The 19,866-nt window shown below is 40.4% G+C and overlaps 1 protein-coding gene across 4 annotated transcripts in view; it reads left to right on the forward strand.

Annotated features, from left to right (window-relative positions):
* Positions 1-492: 492 nt before the first annotated feature.
* The window catches only part of gabra3 (gamma-aminobutyric acid type A receptor subunit alpha3), a 104,275-nt gene continuing 84,901 nt past the window's right edge, over positions 493-19,866 (forward strand). For 3 of the 4 annotated variants that reach the window (XM_079355213.1, XM_079355215.1, XM_079355216.1), the window contains exon 1: positions 494-1,169. The gene's annotated coding sequence lies outside the window, so the exon portion shown is untranslated. Of the gene's footprint in view, positions 1,170-19,866 lie in introns of all 4 variants that reach the window. The other variant, XM_079355214.1, reaches the window with a different exon arrangement.

A 19,866-nucleotide genomic window follows, 5' to 3' on the forward strand; every position in this document is an offset into this window, starting at 1 on the left:
GACCTAATTAATTGGATTAGCATTTTGTTAAAGAAAAAACTATGCAACACCTGTGTATTTAACATGGAAGTATAAGGGCATTAGGCTTTATGTAATAAATCCCCCAAAAAATGTTCATGCTTTATAATGACTGCAGTAATTATTGGATGAAATGTACCAGATTTGAATTCATCAGTGTTGTCTGTTTTTGCCAGCTGTTTTTATTTTATCTTGCACACTAAATCGAGAACAAAATCAGGTCACAGACTTTCGGCTGCACACACAAACACTCCACAAACACACCTGGGAGTTGGCACAGTGTAAGTGCAGTCTTGTCTTATTTGCTGCTGCATGAGTTGGGTTAGAGGTGACATTACACGCCTTGCACAAGGGCACCTTGCAGCACGTTTTTGAAGATCAAGGTGAAAGGTTTGGGTTTTTTTTCTCTTCCCCCCTTTACTGATTTTCCCCTGCTCCTCTCAAAGATTAGATGCCTGCTCTCAACCCCACCCCAAGGTCACAGAGAGAGTGAAAACTATGAGTGCCCATTTCCTACTACTGCAATGACTCAGATGAGATTGCTATATCACTGTCAGCAGCCGCTCGCAGGCTTGGCATCTCTGTTTGTCCTGGTTGGACCTTAGGCACCTGCGTCAGTGCTCGAACCGCGGCTCGCACTGAATAAGTGGGCCCACTCACTGCTTTTTGTCCGCCCTGGAGGTGGCTGTGCAATAACGCATGAGGAAGAGGGGAGGGGAAAAAAAACCCAAAACAAAAAAACCAATCCAATTCTCGGGAGCATCAGTGACAAGCTGCTCGGTTCACAGTGCAAACGTCCAGCGCGTGTCCATGTGCGCATTGATCCGCGTGACAGATCAGCGCCTGTAAAGCAGCCCTAAGGTTCAGGGTTTGCCCCTCCTGGTCGACACCAATCTGAGATGGGTAAGAGGAGGGGGGCGGGAAGGTTAGTTTGAAAAGGGTATAGAGCGGTGCGCGAGGACGTCGATTATTTCCCCTATTATTTCACCGCTGGAGAGAAGAAGAAGAAAAAATCCAAACCCAGTGGACAGTAACAGCTGAGAGAGAAAACACACGGACCAAACGTCAGAACCTCATTAACTCCAAAGAAAGCCAGGCAGGAGAGGGAAGAAAGAGCAGGAACACAGCCTTCACTGCTGCTGCTGCTGCGGGTGAGACAATTATTTTTTTAAATGCTGGTGGTCATTACCTATGGTGTAGTTTGCATGTGACATGTGTTTTGGGGTTACACACATGTCGCTGTCAGGATAACTATATGAGGTGGTTTGAAATGTATTATATGGCAATGTTTCATTCACATGCAACAACTACCGCAGTATAATTGACGGCTTAACAGGTCTCCCTCGCATGTTCATGTGAGAATGATGCTGATGTGAGGATGCAGCGCTGCATGCCACAGCTGCCCGCAATCAATGAGCTTGTCTCGGCTTGTTTAAACTATTGTTTTTGGCGGTCAAAGCCACATTTGTGTCTTTCGTTTATCTTGTTCGTTGTAGGCTATGTATTGGAATTCAGTTCAAATAATCATGAAGGTGTTAAAAGCGTCTGTCCAGCTTGACTTCTCAGGACAGTCTAAATGCGATGCGACAATATTGCGCGAGCGATAATTGTTACTTTCCGTTAATGGGCAATTAAAAGGAAGGCGCGTGTGACGTGTTTTGGTCATAAATCCGCACCTGTACTGGAACTCCGGGCTCGTGCTCTGATCCAGCATGCTGGTGGAAATCCTGTCAGGAGCAAGCTACCGCAACCTGTGATAAGACTGTTGAGCACGGGCTAACTTAACCTTGAATGGAAGCCCCGGTACAGTGGAGACTGGGGCAGCTTACTGCCCACCTCAATGACAACAACAGTCACTAAATATAATGTGTAAATGTAAGCGGCGCAGTGTTTATGTTACATGTTTTATAGTCTATACATTTTACTGACAAAGCATGATAGAGACTGATACAAACACATTGAATCTAGCCATACACTTCCCCCCCCCCACTTACCCTTACACTTTCGTTTCTTTAAAATATTGAAACTTATTTTCAATGTTTTGCTGTATGAGGAGACACAAGCCTGCCTTTAGCAAAAACACAGTCCCTCTATCTTCTTCCCTCTCTCTCCTCTCCTCTCTCCTCTCTTCCACTGTCCCCTCACCCCTCTTCTCTGTGAGCACGCATGGCATGTTGTATGCTCACAGCCATATGCTGCTGAGCAATGTTCAATCGCAATGATGTTTCTACAACATCAGACCAAACAGCTTTTAATAATTCAAACGCAAGAGAAAAAACATCTCACCTCTTGCAGTTGTACATGCAAATGTCCCCTTAAAAACATGTATAAATGTGTGAACAAAGAATATACAGACAATACACACTGAATGTGGCATTGTTGCTTTGTTCTTAGGAGGGAGTAAGGAGGCTCACAAAAATGCAAAGAAAAAGGTTTCAATCTAGTTCAGTTTGAGGTAGCCTACTCAACTGAGCCCCCATACATTGGTGTGCACAATGCTCTGATTGACACTACACCTGACAAGATAAAAGAGTGAATCTTTCCCTCTGTATTCTATTGAGTTGGTTTGTTTTGTATTTTCTCTTTTCGTACTGTCGCTTTTTGTACTGCGTTTGTTGCAGATTTTATGTTTTAAAGGTCCTTCCAGGGACTGGCATTGCAAAGTAGCTCAGGCTAAACATCCTGTAGGGGGTGACATTGATGTAAAGATAGTGCTACTTACACAAATAAGAAGGGGGGGGGGGGGCTACAAGCTTATATATGAAGATAGTTTAATAAATAGTAAGTAGTCATCGTTTGTTCTATCTTAATTGAAAGAAGACCAGTGGAGAGCTGTTGTCACATCTGTATGTTTCAGGCATTAGCCCGCCAGTGTTAGCCTTGGTTAGTTTGCATGCAACATAAGTCCATTTAAGAAAGAGAGCGAAATCAGCAGCGTGTGCATCCAGCGTTTTCTTCAGAATGTTCAGCGCATTTGTTTTAGTGTTTTTTCAGCCTCAAGGGTGCTCCATACTACTGACGCGTCTCACCCTGTGCTGTTCAGCAAGGGGCTGATGTTACTGCTCCAGGCAGCCAATCATATACAGGGCGGGACTTGTTGCCCAAGTAACAAAGAAAACAGTTGCTTGTCGGATGGTGGTCACAAAGAAAGTGAATTTGTGTGAACAGATCACCTGGATGTTGCTGTTTATTGTTTCGTAAGGAAAACAACATTGCAATAATCGATGGTATTAAATCACAACGCATGTCGTATCGCAATACGCTATTGACTCGGCGCAAAAGCATATCGTCCCAGTAATTTCCACACTCTCTCCTCCCTGCCTGTCCTCCTGCCTGCCACATTTTAAGTTATTTTTCCACCCTGCACATTACATATTTATGTTTTCACCACACCTCTCATCTGATGTACTGCACAGTCATCTGTAGCTCCTCGTTGCCTCCCCCCCTCTGCCATCTCTCAGCCGGCACGCTACAGGGCTCATAATGCGATGACTCCTTGGACTCATGAGTGTGACCACAAGTAAATGACTTTTTCTCAGCCAGTTTCTTCGTCTGCCGAGACACAGGGAGCTGCTTTTCACAGTGAATGGCTGCGTAGGAGAGAGGAAGCAAACTCAGATTTATCGTCCAGCAGGGAACGTGTCAAGCGGAGCAGATTTAGTTGACAGAGAAGGTGTTACCTTTTTTTCTAAGAGCTGCAGATGGAGATGTTGTGCTTGTGCGACTTCGTCAACCTGCTCCTTCTGAAGAGGCGCGATTAGAGGATCTGTTCATTATTGCTATTCCTCGGATTGTGTGTGCGGTCAAATAAAACGTGTAGCAGAGATGAAGGCAGATAGTTGCGGGGATTACAATTTCCATATTGTTCCTGGAGGCACAGTGAGGCCTGATGCAGTAAAATGCAAAGTATCTCCAGTGATTACAAAATAAATGAGGGTAATGTCTCCCAAAGTGTTAAGGGAGAGCACTGATTTGTTTTTTTCTAGCATTATGCAAATATTCTGGTCATAAATTAGTGTTAATGCTCACAACATATTTTGGAAATAGCCTGATATGCTACATAAAGGTTACTCTCCACTGAGCAACAGCAAGTAAACAAGGGCTGGGCGATAAAACAATAGCTTTATAGAGGATTGCCATGCAGTTTTCATCAGTTGTAAACATAAGACATTTTCACTTTAAAAGCATTGTTTGAGCTGCTGCTGATGAAAGTGGAGATCTACATAATAGATAGTGGAAGGGAGATGTAAATACAGCACATTGAAAGTTATCTTTCAAAGATTGGAAACATTTTATCTCACAAATTTGTTACAAAAAAATATCTAATTTGGCAACATTAGTGGCAGCTCGGCTAGCAGCCCCCTCACCAGGCATTCGGCTATTGAGATACACTTGGACTGTGGAAAACACAATGTGCTCATATTGCAGCTCAGCTTGCTTTTTTTTTTTTTTTTTGAGCAATCATAAGAGTCATTAAAATGTTGATTCTACCTTAAAACACTTTGTTTATGGTTTAAACAGTTTTAATGTTTTAATTAATCTAGAAGGAAAATGATTGGTAAACCTGGTTAATGGGACTGTTAAAGAGACACTGGATCTTCATGTGTAAGTCTTTTTTATAGTGTTATTATTACAAGTCTTTTTTTTTGGAAAATTTTTTATTTTGCTGACAAACAGTGTAAATTGGCACACCCATATTTTTAAAGTAATGAAACAGAAAGCTGAAGATAATTATAGTATCAACTATGATTCAAGTCAAACTAAATACACAACCTTCCTAAGAGCATGTGTTCAAGTAGTTTACATATATCTTAATCTGTAAGAACAATTCATATACATAATATTTATTCTTATTTCTATATACCCACATGTAGACATGCATACACATACAGACAGTATACACAACCAAATGCTATTCCCTCATTTATCTCTCCGAGTGACCATTTAACCCCCCATTCCTCCCCACCCCCCAATTAACCCGCTCTTCTGCTGGTAAGAGATTCTACAACTGAGAACGCTTCAGATCAAGACCCTGAGGTCTTTCCTTTTGCACCATGAGACAGTGCAACAGAGCGTTGTAAGGACAATATATCTCACACCAGTGATTTAATGACAGTGTTCATGGTGGTTGTCACTGCACGACCAGGATTGTCTTTGCAGCAGTTAGGCTAGAGAGACACTTTTCTTTTTCTTTTTTTTTTACATTAATAAAACATCTCCTAACTGAGAATTTATAAAAGTGATACTTGTAACTTGTAACCCAAAGCACTGAACTTCAGGACACTCCCAAAACATCTGTATCAGATTTTGAATACCTTATTATCCCACAGGGTGGAAATGAGGTTGTGGCAGTTGCTCTTACGTACATTATAGCAGAAGTAATCTCGTAAAATGAATCAAGTAAGGAGTGTAAATAAGAGATAAATTCAAAGCAAACGGAGAGTTGGAAAAAATAATCAAAATCCAAAGATATGTGTAAAAGAATCTATACGAACTTGTAAAACTAATTGACACAGGCGAGATGAATTTAACTGAAGCCTATAGTTGTGAAATAAATCCTGTGCACGAGGCTTAAATGAATGGATTAATTAACGTTTTTTTGAGTCACTCTTTCTGCAAGTGGCTCGAGGGATGAAACAAAAGGTTCAATCCTGACGAGAGCCTCTGCAAATTGAAATATATGTTGAGCAGGTCTTCTCTGACAACACTCTTGTACCTGGATTGGCCTTGAGAACATAAAATTGTACTTTATAAAATGTTTTTACCCTGACCTATATGGTCTATAGTACGATCCAGAGTAAATTCTCTGATCTTCCATAAAGCCCACTTGAGCAATGATTACTGTACTGCATTTTTCATGAAAGTTCTCGCATGTCCTTTTAAGAGGAAATCCTCACAGATAATTCTACTCACTTTAAAACCTGGTCATGAAAGATCACTAAGGGAATCCTAGCAGGAACGAGCTGAGGTAATGCGAGTGGCAGCTCGGCTCTCAGTGCTTCCGACGTGTTGAATTTACATAAGAGTGTGGATGATTCACTTATATTTAACATCTCTTTTGGTTTAAGCAGTTTTTTTTCTGCCTTTACTTCCAAAATAGCAAACAGCTTTCAAAGATAACCTCATGTTAATAAAATATACATTGACATTAGACTGATGAACCATCTGGTTTCGTCTGGTTTTTTAAACATTATCAGGATACTCTGTACATAGGAAGAATTGTGAAACTATAAATCATGAGAAATAACAATACTAATCAACAGATAAGCAGTTGTTACACACATCTTTGCCATATAGGCCAGCTCCTCAGTGCATTCAGAAACAAAGACACAGAGAGGGAAAGCAAGACAGGGAGAGAGAGAGCGCCCTATGGAATGATTAGAGATGTAAACATGCACTGAGGCTCAGACATAAAGCTGCACTCTGATGATGATGATAACAGCTGACAGCTCGTAATCACCCCAGTCCTCTAAGTATATTGAAGCCTGGGCCATGATCATGTCAGTCATGACCAAAAGGCTTTGAGGGGAACATTTCCAGCTCGGATTCACAAGGGTTAAATATCATGAGAAGTGAAACAAAGCAGGACAATAAGGAGGCCCTGCTGGGTTAATACAGAGAGGGAGAAATGGAGACACACTGACTTCAGAAATCCAGCACCACCAAACATAATTTGTAAGACCGAGTGAGGAAATTGAATATTTTAAGGTTGTGGAGTGCTTCTACATTACTCTGAATTTCTCAGCATATTCTCTGCTTCTGGGAATTTTACTAACCTCATTCATCCTCCGGCTCCCATCATTCCCTCCCCTTTATGTGCAGGAGAATTAATCACGGCAGCTCGGTTCACACAGGAGTAACGTTACCTTCAGACTCCCACTGATAAATGATCATTTTTGTGATTGTTGCCGATCTTAATCCTTCACAAATTTCCCACCACATCTTTGATTTGTTAGGTAGAATCATCACAAACAGATTACTTGGATAGCTTCTTTTTGGCAGAGATGAAGGACTCCTGGAAAGAGCGGTCTCATGTGAACGTACAGACGAGTCATTTTGGGACTTTCACTGCTCGCCAAAACTGCACAATTTTTTTTTTTCCCGACAAGTACATTATGTGCAGTACTGATCATCACTTATTGCCTGATGGAAGAATGATGCTACTTTTGCCGAAGTTCAAATTGGTCTACTGAGACGATTAGATCAGTAGAGAATTACAATTTGTGTGATAGATAACTCCTTTAGAGGTAGTTCCTATGTGGCGGAATGAAAAACAAAAATACAAAGACAGTATTTTAAATTAATCAACATTAAAGGCTGGGTAGGTAATTTCCTCCAGAGACACTTTTCAAGTTTTTTGGTTGAAATTGTCTTTATGTCCTCACAATAATCAAGATGTTGTCATCTCTGAAAAAGGACCAAAGAAAATTTGTCATCTGTAGCAGCTGTAAGCCTGTAAAAACGTCGACCAATATTGTTTTTTAAAAACCAATCAATCAGTCCTCTCTACCCCATGCATGCACGAGTCCACGCTCAAAGCATGAGCTGAAATCCACTTTTTGACCAATGGCGCTCGTGCATGTAAGTGAAGGGCGTGGCTTTAGAGGGAGCACAGAGGGGAGGGGGCTGAGTGAATACGGGAAGCGGAGAGGATGCTACTTACAAAATCATGCTAGCTTTCGTAAATTACCAAGCCTGCCTTTAAGCTCGCTGAATTGCCTCTTAATTGATCAGGAAGATTCATTTAACAAGACTTGCCACAGCAGATGTTCATCCTTTGTTTCTCATAGCTCTATTACAGAACTGCGTTCTTTAAACATGAAATCACAGCTCAAACAGCCTCTGCATTAAGACTTTAGATTGAAGCCAGAAGGAAATCTGTACTACAGGTGCTGTTGGAACGAGACAGTCTTAAGTTTAATTTCACAAGTTCCCTTGTGAACCTGTATGCGACTATCCCCTTGTAACCACTTATTATTACCTTACTGTCATCGTTAAGTCTTCAGGGTTTCTTGTGACCTTTTAAGGTTGATGATAAAAATCTCTCAAATGTCAGATTTTTCCAAGGAGCCTGAAGCTTCATATCAGGACTAGTAACTGTGTTGGTAAAATTACAAAACCTTTCAAAACAAAGTGAAGTATTGCTCCAGTCATGCATTCATTTGTTCACCTGGCACAAAGGGGAAAACAGCATTAAATAAGGATTGCTTGATCAAAGTTGACAGGGGATTCAGGCTTAAGCTTTTCAAGTCAAAGATAATGAGCGGTCACATTTTTGTTCCTGGTCCAGGTTTGTTTAACGAAAAAACAAAACAAAAAAAACAAACCTGAGCTTCAAGGTTATCTGCAAAGACAGCAGGTGCATATATCTTGTATCAAGATGCACGGCACAGATTGCTGTCACATAGTTGCCTGTTCAGAGGGAGTGGTGGCACACTTCTGGTGTGTTTGAGTCTGCAGGCACAAAGGAACTGTAAAGCCTCACATGGTTGCATAACTTCCTGTATTAAAGTTTTTGCAGCCCCTTAATCTTTATTCAGTTGTTATTGTCAACAGTCTCATTCGATGAGAGAATCCTATCGTGAACCCAGTGTAGTGAATCGTATCATGAGATGAGTGAAGTGTCGATATATCGGTAGAAGAATTTCTTTTCACCCCAATATCGGTAACAATATTGCCCCCTAAATATATCGATCGTGTTCTAATGATTATCATGGGCCACATCAGTTGTGTTATCTAATTTCCACCCCAAGTATTGTGAGTGGCCAGTCATTGAGTGTCTTCTGTTACAGTGTAAGTTTCTACAGATTAAAATGCGTGCCATCACATACTCATGTAGCCATCTGAAAAGGTGATCGACCTCCTATAGACTCTGCAGAGGAGTGAAGTGTTCTTAATGTATCTCAAAGTACAAAAAGGCACAGAAATCAGCAGTTCAATACTGACAACATGGCATTATTATTTTTTTCTTAATCACAGGCTGCCAGAGGATTGTGGCCATTTTTAATGGTGCGTTTGGCCTCCCTCATGCTGCCTCAGCCTACTCTTTATTGCAGCAGGTAGAGCTCAGGGACCTTTTCTACACAGGGATTATTTTACATCACTGTTGCGTCTCCATGCTCAAACACGGTGTAGGTGTGATGATAGCTGTTGGAATCTATCTTGAAATGCACATGGGGATTTTACAGTTTAAATAAGAGCATACATTGTCCCTGTCAAAAACAATAAGTATCAGATGTTCTGCATTTGCCATGGGGAATCTGTTAGTCAAGGTTATAATGACTGACTAATGTAAATGCCTCAATAAACAGAGGGAGTCCTGGGGATAACGAATGCAAAAATGGTGAGATCAGAGAAAGCCGCGAAAGGTTCAACAACAGAGGTGATAAAAAGGCCTCAATTACAATGTCACTATGTTGGAAACTTGTAAGCTATGGAGACCTGGGAGCAACAGCGTGCATACTTTTAGTCTTCAACCTTGTCAGGAGGCTCTGAGGATTTCAGGGCGGAAATAAACAATCTTAAGTTTCAGGACCTTGGGATCAGGTCTTCCAAAGACAAAAAAAACAACAACAAAAAAAAACCATTAGAAGTTATAAAAATCAATAGGAAGCATCCAGTGCCAAGATGCAAAAACAGAACGGTCAGTATCTTGGCTCTCTTAAAAGCTTGTTGCAGCAGCTTTATGGTTCAACGATAAAGCAGACACTGCAGCTTTAAAGTAGTCATTGTGAGTTCTATCATAACATCATTTAAAGTTCATTTACAGTATTATTTATGTACAACTATGAAATGTTCACAACTTGCAATGACAATCAATTTTATACATTTGATAGACCATAAAGGGGATTGTAGAGACTATATACATAGATAGAATATCATTCAAACCGCATGGCTGTTTGGGACCAGCCTGCCAAGAAGAGCTGTTATTAACATTTTATACTGCATCCTGCCCGTAAACGAACACTATTCGACAGACGTGAACTGCAGCTTCTGGTGCTCTAAAACTCACCTGTAGAAGACCTTTACAGCAGCTTAGGGACATACCTATGAATACTGATTCAGTCCTCAGGTAATCCTAAAACTGTAGCCGCGCTAAGACTCTCTCATCTCCACAAATGAAAATAAATGTCGTCTGCCAACAAATGTCACTGCTGTCAGCGCAGGGTCAGTTTGTCATTCCGTCAGAACAGACTCTGCCATATCAGAAGGAAAGAAGATGGTTCTTATATTATATATGTCTGAATTAAACTTTAGGAATTATGCAAATGTACAAATGATAGTTAACTCCAGCCACAAACAGACAAACGCTCCTAAAGGGGGAAGAAGGAAGCACACATACTACAACTGTTCCGTCTGGACAGTCACTCTTTGGTTTTGCCTTGATGCATATCCATGGACATCATGAATAAGCGAAGAGACAACTTTGTCAGACTCTGACACCCACCTTGAATGAGTTTGACTTCCTGCCAGCATTGTAAACACAGTTATCTGACTGGACAGGGTGACTTGCAGCAGTGAGACTGTCCTCTTGAGAAACCTGTCACAGGATTCTGGGAACACGGCCGCCTGATCAAAACAATCTGGGATTCATTTACTTTGATGCACTAACGGTCACAGCTCTTGTTTTGTTGTGATGGCACACAGCAGTACTATTTAGTTTAATGGGACTGCATTCAACAGGAGTACATCACCAATAATTATTATGAGGAGGATTTTATGACAATTTGGACATTTTATAACTCAGTATACGCCCCAGCCAAGGAAATTATGTCTGGAGTCGTCCTTCTGTCTTTCCACTAATTGTCAGGGGGATTTCTGGGGGAACACCTGGAGGAATGTGTTTTTGCACAAAAAAGATGAACTAACTTCATCCTTGATCAAATGTCAAAGGTGGAGGTCATTGAGACTACGCCTCAGTAGCAGAATATCTCAGCAATGCCTCAGGACATCTCATTATATTGGATTATATATTTTGTTTTTTTTTAGCTGAGCTTTGTAGAAGATGTTTTTGCACTCTTCCCCTCACAGACTTGTTTGTTCTACAATCACGAGAGCAGTCTTCTGATAAATGTATTCTCCACAGTGAAAAATGCACGAGAGGCCTTCACTTTCTGAACGTGGTTGTTTGTTTTATTATAGCCATACTTATGAAGTTGTTTTGAAAGGGTGATCTATTTCTTTAAACACTTTCAATGTAATCCCTATCAGCTGTCCAAGAAACAGCTCCACAGTCATTTCAAGGCAACGCTGGTGGACGTAAGCTTGAATTTGATTCGTTTGCAAAGGTCATGACCACATGTCGTCAGTCCCTTTCCAGATGGTATACAGTATGTCTTTTGTCACTAGTCATGACTAGTCAATCATTAATTGTCTGTGTTTAGTTCTTGGATGTTTCTGGTTCGTTAGGTTTTCTCTCTTTTTCCCCTTTGATGAATACCAAAGCTTTTGCTGCATAGATCTGTGTATGGTTGAAAAATGAAGACACAATTCTGTTTGCGCCTCGGTTTTGGGTTCATGGTTGGGTGGGAGTACGACAGGAAGGTGAAACAAAAAACAAATGTAAAGTTACATGGTTTTTCTAAGTTATCTTAACCAACATTAATGCAATTTATAGTCTGTTCTGTTGCGTGTTATTTACCTGTAATAGCTGATACATCTTGTAGTTTATTAAGATTTAAAACACTGAGAGTAAAAAGAAAACTAAATGACGAAAGCTTAAAAGCAAAACAGAAATAAATAACATCTCCAGAGCTCGATACTGGACATTGTAATGAGGCTTGGGCCCTTTTTTTTTTACAGGGACAATACCGTACCACATACCATACCACATTTATATAGCACTTTGAATACAACCAGCATTGTGCCAAAGTGCTTTACAATATACAAATACAACAATCATCCAAAGATCAATCATACAACATACAAAGCCACAAAATATCCAATACTCATCAAAAGGTCAAAACTGACAATGTATATTAAAAAAAACATTTCTGTGAATGTACAGTACCAGAGTTAGCCAAAAGGCTAATTTTCATCTGTGGTCCCTAGCCAGATCTTACTAAAAGGCTTTTAATAAATACTTGAAGCTGAGCGTATGGGCCCATAACTGTTGAAATATGCAACTAGCATTGGTGCTGCCTTTGACCCACTCTGCTTTTACATGAAGCTCTGGTGATATGCACATCCGGTTGATGCCGTCTAATATTCATTAGCACATTCTATATGTTTCAAACCGCACTGCTAACTAAAGTCTCCCCACACAATTGATTTAAAGAAGTAGTGGAGCTGCTGCGACATTTCACTACTTCTTTTTCTTCCCTGGCTTTGTGGCGTCTGCTTCTGCTTCTTCTTCTGCATTTGTTGTTTAATAGCGGTTAGCAAATACTTACCAGCATGTCCACCACCTGGATTGGTGTGTGAACACTGTCATGTGGGACTGCCTCCAGTCAGACATATTCATCATATGACTGCATGGACCAAAACGTGATGGCTCAAAGTGTTACACCTCTAATGTGTATGTTTGACATCCAACCTTTTAATTAAGGTAATCATTAGCTGTTGCATAATAGCTGTGGTGTTCATATAATCATTATTCAGGCCAGAAAAATATTTTAACTAAATTCTTTGTTCACCCAGATCAAGTTTGTCATGTTTCCAATGTGTAGTAAGCTAATGTACCAGCATAAGATCAGTGAATATAATAATACAATAATAATAATAATAATAATAATAATAATAATAATAATAATGAAATGCTTTATTGCCTCATAAAAGTATTTTCAGTTGTGTGGTATTTCCTGTCTTCTTATTTCCTGTTCCTGTGCAGCAAACATGAGTATTATCTTATGGTTGCACTCACAAACACACACACACACACACACACACACACACACACACACACTAAACTTGAAAGACTTTGTGCTCTTTGTTCAGTGCGGTGTGTGGATTATCGGTCAGGGTTTTCAAAAGGTAAGGCTCCCAACTTCTCAATAATGGATGAAGAAAAGGAAGGAAAAAAGCAGAACGGCCGGAGTGAATACAAACTCAGTGTCAGATATATTGTTGGATTTTCACTGGCCTTGAAGTCACGTCAAAAAAAGCACCTGAAAACAAACACTCCTCGAGCAGCACAGTGCTTTAAACCCAAACTCTGTAGTGACAATGTTTAATAATTAACACAAAACAATTCATCAATGAACCCCGTTTCCAGTCTCAGCAGACTCTGGGTTTTCTGTTGAATGGTAAGAACCATTTTGCAGGTGATTGGTTATATGTGTTGGAGAGGTTGTTTCCTGGTGTTTGGAGTTGAATTTCATTAAGAGGAGCTTTTAACAACATGTAAATGTCCTGACAAAAAAACAGTACAAACTAGTATTGTTGGTGATTTGGCATAACCACAGTTTCAGATTTAAATTCATTGTCTCGCAAACAAATATGAAGGAAGTCAAAAATTTGGGCGAAGGTCCAGAAGTCATACTACCACACTATCAAGTTTTCCAGAAAAAGATTTGGGAATATATAATATCATATTCACACTCGAAGAAAACACCTTTTTTGATTGATGTGCTGTAGCTGCCATATTTCCAACTCAGGATTTACCCAGAGTTTCTGACAAGCACCGTAGGAATATTTCCGCAGAAAGTCAGAATGAGCTGATGTGGAAACGCAGCAGGATATTACCCGGAGAATTCATCTTGGGTGAGTGGGAGGGGGGCGGTGACATTTATCCCTGTAATCGATGAAAAACCATAGAACTCCTTGCACGTAATCAAACGGCTGTATTGCATTTTTGGACGTTCTTCTCTGCACTTTGGTTGATATGGTAATTCTGCCCACCTGAACATAGCATTGATATGAAGGCAAATATTCTAATAATTGTGCCATATAGCAGACTTTATGTCTTGCCTTAAGAGATGCTCCACCCTGTGCACATGTGAACAGCCAGATCGGAGGGTTTTCAGGAGCACTCCCCTTAGAAACTATCTAGATAATTTCAGTGCATATGTGACGTTAGCTAAAGTGTTCTGCACCTCTACCGCTGTGTTCATTCTTTGAATAGCGAGGGAAGACCAGTAACGGGAGGCTTTTTTCCTTGAGGGATTTTTACCTGAAAGCTGTGCCGTATTTCTCTGGGGAGATTAAACCCGCTCCACTGAAGTTGTGTGGTGCAAGAACAGGTGTTTTGGGCACGCAAAGGGAATGAACGAGGTCTTTCTGTTTCTTGCCAGTGTCTGTCAGCATCAGTGTGATACTGTAGCTGTTTTTTTTTTTTTTAAGGTTAAACAGTTACATAATGTTGCTCTCACAGTAGAGTCTGCAGTAGGTTTCATACTTCAGGTTGGTGGGAGATGAAAGGTTTACAATCAGCTGCAGAGACCACTGAAAAGAGCCAAGGTCCAGCCTTCCTCACAATACCTACATTCAACACTCCACCGTGTATGTCTACATATTTTATTCAGTGAATGTTATGGAATGTATTCAGTGTGACTTTTTTAATAATAGCACTTTTATATTCCATTATATATTCAATATTGTTTGTTGTTTTTACCATGTGGACCACAGCGGTGCTCCTTGATGTTCTGTTTCTCTGAAGCACAGAACATTTAAACATTCACGTCTTTGAACTCAGAGGAGGGAGCGATAAGAACATTATATTCACTGTGAGCCGTGCCTCGAGAACTGAAAGTCCTCGCCACTTTGTTGGGAGTGTCGGCTGCCATTTATTTTAAGACCGCACTCTATATCAGTGGTACCAAAATAAATAGGTTGCGTTGCTTTGCTGCAGAAACAAACCCTCAGTGTACTCTATGATTTTAAGACTTCAGCAGAAGTTATTTTAAAGAAGTTCAATCAGTCGCTTTTATTGAACTAACTTCTTAAAGTTACTTTGGGCAGGTTTTAATGTGACTATTAATCCTGAAAAACTTGATTTGACTCTCTCATACCAGTACTGACACACCCATTTTCCTGAGAAATGATTTTCATTCGTTTTGTGCATTTTTGAAATTGTTCAATGCTGAACTCCGTTTTAAAACACATCTATGGTGTTACAATGCTGGATGGCCATGTGAAACAGGGGCAAAGTAAGTCTGTCCCATGATAAGTATACACACAGATCTTTCTGCCAAACCATGCAGGAGTTTTACGGGACGCTCATGAGGATGTGTTCAAGCCTCTCCCAAGGCAGGTGGAGTCGCCTTCATTGGCTGTTCTACCAATACACAAGCAGCCCTCCCTTATAATAACCCTGCAGCAGTTTGCCCACCTGGGAAGCTTCCAGAGAATTGGCCAATGAGAAGAAAGCGAGCACATGGGGGTGGGGGGGGTGCCTTAAAGAGACAGTAGCAGAAACAAACCGTTGTTATTGAAGCCAGTGTAAGGTGGTTTTTGAGCTGCAAATCATAGCAAGCTAGTAACAAGGACTAACCGTGGAAAGGATGAATACTTGTTTAAGATGGGATCTGTCATGAGCAAGTAAAGAGCTGTCAGGTGTTTTTTTTTTTTAATTCAGAACAAGCATAGAAACAGCTGTTATGCTTAATTTTTCTTTAAATGTTTGTCACAAAAGCTAAAGTCAAAACTGTGTAGATTCACAATGTCATCAATCATAAAACAACAGACATAATTCGTGAAATGTATTATTTTTATGCATGCAGACTAGAGCTGAAACGATTCCTCGAATAACTCGAATAATTCGATTACAAAAATTCATCGAGGAATTTTCGCTGCCTCGAGGCTTCGTAAAGTTTTTTTTTTTGCGTCATCAAAACTTTGGTTTGAGTATAAAACACGTTTAATGTAGCTGCAGCTACCTGCTCCTCTTTTCAGCGCTAACACGCACACACGCGAGCGCGGCGCGCCCCTTTTAACTTTTAGTCAGCACACAGTTGATCCGTGATCCATACGACCCAGTCGGGAACACGTGATCCGGTCAAACGGTCAACTTTTCTCCGTTCACTCTCTCCGTGTTTGCAGCTAACATAACGATAGCAGCGTCCTCTCAGTCTCTGTCATAGACGCGTCTATGGACTCTGTCGTCTGTGAGCGCGCTGAATGCACGCGCTGCAGGAGCAGACAGAGATACACTTTTAACAATATACAGGCTGATTATATGAAATGTCTGATGTCTTCAAAGCTAAATCAAGACAGAACTTGTTTGTGGAATAATAATTTAGCAAATATATATTTAAAGTTTTTCAATCTCCTGATCTGACATAATGATTGATTCTGTGATTGATTCAACAGAACATAATGCTTTCTCAATTAAATACTGTAACAGATGTGTAGGCTACACACAACACTATTTGTTATTTCAGCCATTAAAACATGTTTGGCCTGTATTTTTAATTTACCTGCCGCCTTGACCAGTGAATCAGAAAGTTTATTTGGGACCCTGTCAGTAATATGGTGAGTGTCAGCAGCTGTGGAGCAGAGGTGGTTGATTGTAACAAGCAGGCGTTACCATGGTAGCTGTAGGGACGACCCGAGACGAGTTAAACCTTAATTAAGCAAAAGTATGATTTATTCGATTACTCGATTAATCGACGGGATATTCGATAGAATACTCGATTACTAAAATATTCGATAGCTGCAGCTCTAATGCAGACACACTTTCTCACTTTGTAATCGTTTTCAAGCCAGCAGTAGCAGGCGTCCGTCCAGCCGTTGCTAATTGTGACAATAGATCAATGAGCAAGTTGTCTTAAAGTTGTCAGCTCCAGAAATCAATTTGCAGCTCAATTTGTCTTTTCATGCAAGTCGGTCACTTGTCCAACAAATCTATTTTTAAGACTGAATTTGAGGTTGAAGATAGCTGGGAGACATGATGTCAGATATCTGTGTCCGTGATGAGTATGGAGGCTCTAATCAGTGCTGAGCCAGCTATGATGTAATATTAGAATGTAACAATCAGAAATCTGTTTAAATCTGCTCATACATGCTTTTTTCCCCTTTTGAAATATAATAAGCCTCCACTTTAGATTAATAGCATTTTACATGTTGGATTATTTTATAATTATTTCTGCTTGTTAAAAGTGGACAAAGGTTTCCTGCTTTCCTTCACGTGTTACACAATACCTGTGTTTGAGACCATTCCTCATTATTCTAAATCCAATGGGTAAAAATGTTGTATGCTGAGTGAGAAAGCATGTGTGTTGTCATGAAATGATGTCTTGTGCACTGCAATAAATTCAGACAATTACAATTTGTTTCTTGCTCATAACCATAGTTTCAGATGTGATTAGTATATTCCTCATATTGCAATTTTCAGAAAATCAGGTCCTGAGATTTTACACTATGTCCTCTCATATGATAAGGAGTCTTCAGTAATATTGTTGGTTTCTTGGTTAGGTACCATTACAACATGTACACGAGTGTTTCCACAAAATAAAAATATAAAAACATGGAAAACAATGTGCTGAAAACTGAAGCAAGCAGTAAAGTATAAAACAGCAAAACCCTGCTCAACGTGAACAAAATCTTTCCCCGCCCACTCCCTCTCAGGGAATGTTCTAGACCTTTTATCTAGTGAGTTAACACGTCATCTCACCCCAACTTCACACAGACTTGTATCTACTGTAGCGACAGGCAAGGAAAAAAAGTGTGCTTGAAACCTGTCTGAAAAGATTGAAAGATTTGCCTTTCACACACCATCTACCCAGGTAATTTTCCAAACCTTTTGGGAATGCAGAGCATGTGTGAAATGGGCCTTAATGACATTTGTCTCCTGTTGAAAACAAGCGAGTTGCTGGCTATATTCGTAACCGGAAACTTTCAAACCAGAAACACACTCACCAGTGTGTGTCCAGACTGCTGGAGTAGTGGAGCTTATCAGCCTCACACACACTGCTGCTTGAAACAAACAGAGGAGCACTAACAAAGCTTAACTGCTCTCTCCAGCTGCAGTCGGTCTCACTTGTTGTTCATCACGGACCTCTGCCCGACCAGCTAACTCCACCAGGGTAATAACTTGCTGCACCAGCAGTCAAAGCTGCTTTGATCACTACAATCACTCTCACCACACTCTGTCTGCCTGTGCAGCAGCAGCAGCCCACACAGAGCACCCAGCATTATTCTCGTCACAGACCCTCAGTCACACTTCATGTAGCCACGGTGCAAGTGGCCAGCTGCACCGAGCCACTGTTTGCTGTGTTCTGCCTTAGTTTCTAGCCATAGTGGCACTCACCCTCTCTGCGTTCAGCATCGCCCTCGCCAGAGATGCGCTTACCTCAGCCACAATCAGCCATGCTCAGTGGAGTGCTACACAGGCTGAGCAGCTGGCTCTATACGCTACATGAGAGCATGCAGCCATAGTTGGGAGTCACGTTTGCCAGAGGCTCCCTCACAGCTGCCATCATTCACTCTAAGTGGGATCCTACTGGCCACACAAAGAGGCCCAGTAAACATCTTCTCTGCAGAGACTCACATCAGTACCATGAGCGGATCACACGCCTGCTCAGAGTCGCACCCACCTCATTCCGTCAGAGAGCAGCTGATTATTATCTCCCTCACAATGGTGGAAGATTCTGGAGAAGGCATGAATGCATTTATGCGCAGGTGTTTTTGAGTTGTACCAACATTCATGGATCATATTTGAACATGTCCTCCATCCATCTGTGTGCTGTAATAAGAAGGTAATTTCTTGAAACTTGATATGTGAGCCCAGATATGTGGGATTCACACTTGCAGCGTCAGGTCCTTTTTTTGATATACAGTTTCTGCTTCCCAGATAAGATTAAATATTTCCTGCACTCCATGTATTTCATAGGGGAACACCATCAGTAATATTCCTTCATGTCATGTGGAAGCGTTTGTGCGCACATGTGTGTGTATGTGTGTGTGTGTGTGTGTGTGTGCGTGGGGGGGACGCCTACGTATCTGGCTCAATGAAGATAAGTTTTAAATATGAATTGCCTATTTGAAATTTAATCAAGTGACAGTATTTCTTCATTGCACATGGACTGTTTTAATAGCACATGTGGCTCTGAATCAAATTTCTAATTTATTTTTGTGCAGAAGAAAGAAGAACAATAAGACAGAAGACATGCACATGCCAAATGCACATGGTGCACCCCCAGGGCTTGTACAAGGAACCCATCTAACAATAAACATCTGCAAAACCTTCTGACAAAACACACCATCAATATATAGATTTTTCAGTTCAAATATTTCAATATGATTCAAGGTGTAAAAAGATAACACATTCAGGAAGAATGCTGGAAATTTCAATTACTGCTGGTTTCTAGGGCTGGGGATCACAAGGTTTATATTGCAATACCACATCACAATATTTTGTCCACGATAACAATAATATCACGATACAGCAATTCTGCGATAATCGATATATTGCAAGAAATTTCATCCCAATACATTATGATATCTATGATTTATAATATCACCATGTGTGAAGTTTAACTTAAACCTGCACATACATGTCAGTGCTAATACTAATATCAATTTGTTCTTTGTGAACTTGAAAACCTGAGAACATTTAACTTGTGCAAAGTTTAACCTACATCTGTACTACTCGCACATTTCAAAACTACATGTTCATGTTCTTCGAAAGAAAAAATATTTTTTTAACTGTGATTAGTCCAGTATTGACATTGTTGTAAATTTTTATAGTAATCAGGTATCATGACGTATGACTGTTTAAGTCTTTTTTCTTATTCGGAAATCAATATCCTGAGACTAATTTACACAAACAAGCTCAGTCTCTGTCTTAATGTACAAGCTTTTCCCAGTAAGCTGAACCTCAGTGACTTAAGGGTATTGATTTAGGCCTTTTACACGACTGAAGATCATTAGGGATAAAAAGTTGAGCTGAAGAATAGATATCTGAAAAAT

Source organism: Symphodus melops, assembly GCF_947650265.1.
Source record: "Symphodus melops genome assembly, chromosome: 11".
Taxonomy (NCBI): Eukaryota; Metazoa; Chordata; class Actinopteri; order Labriformes; family Labridae; genus Symphodus; species Symphodus melops.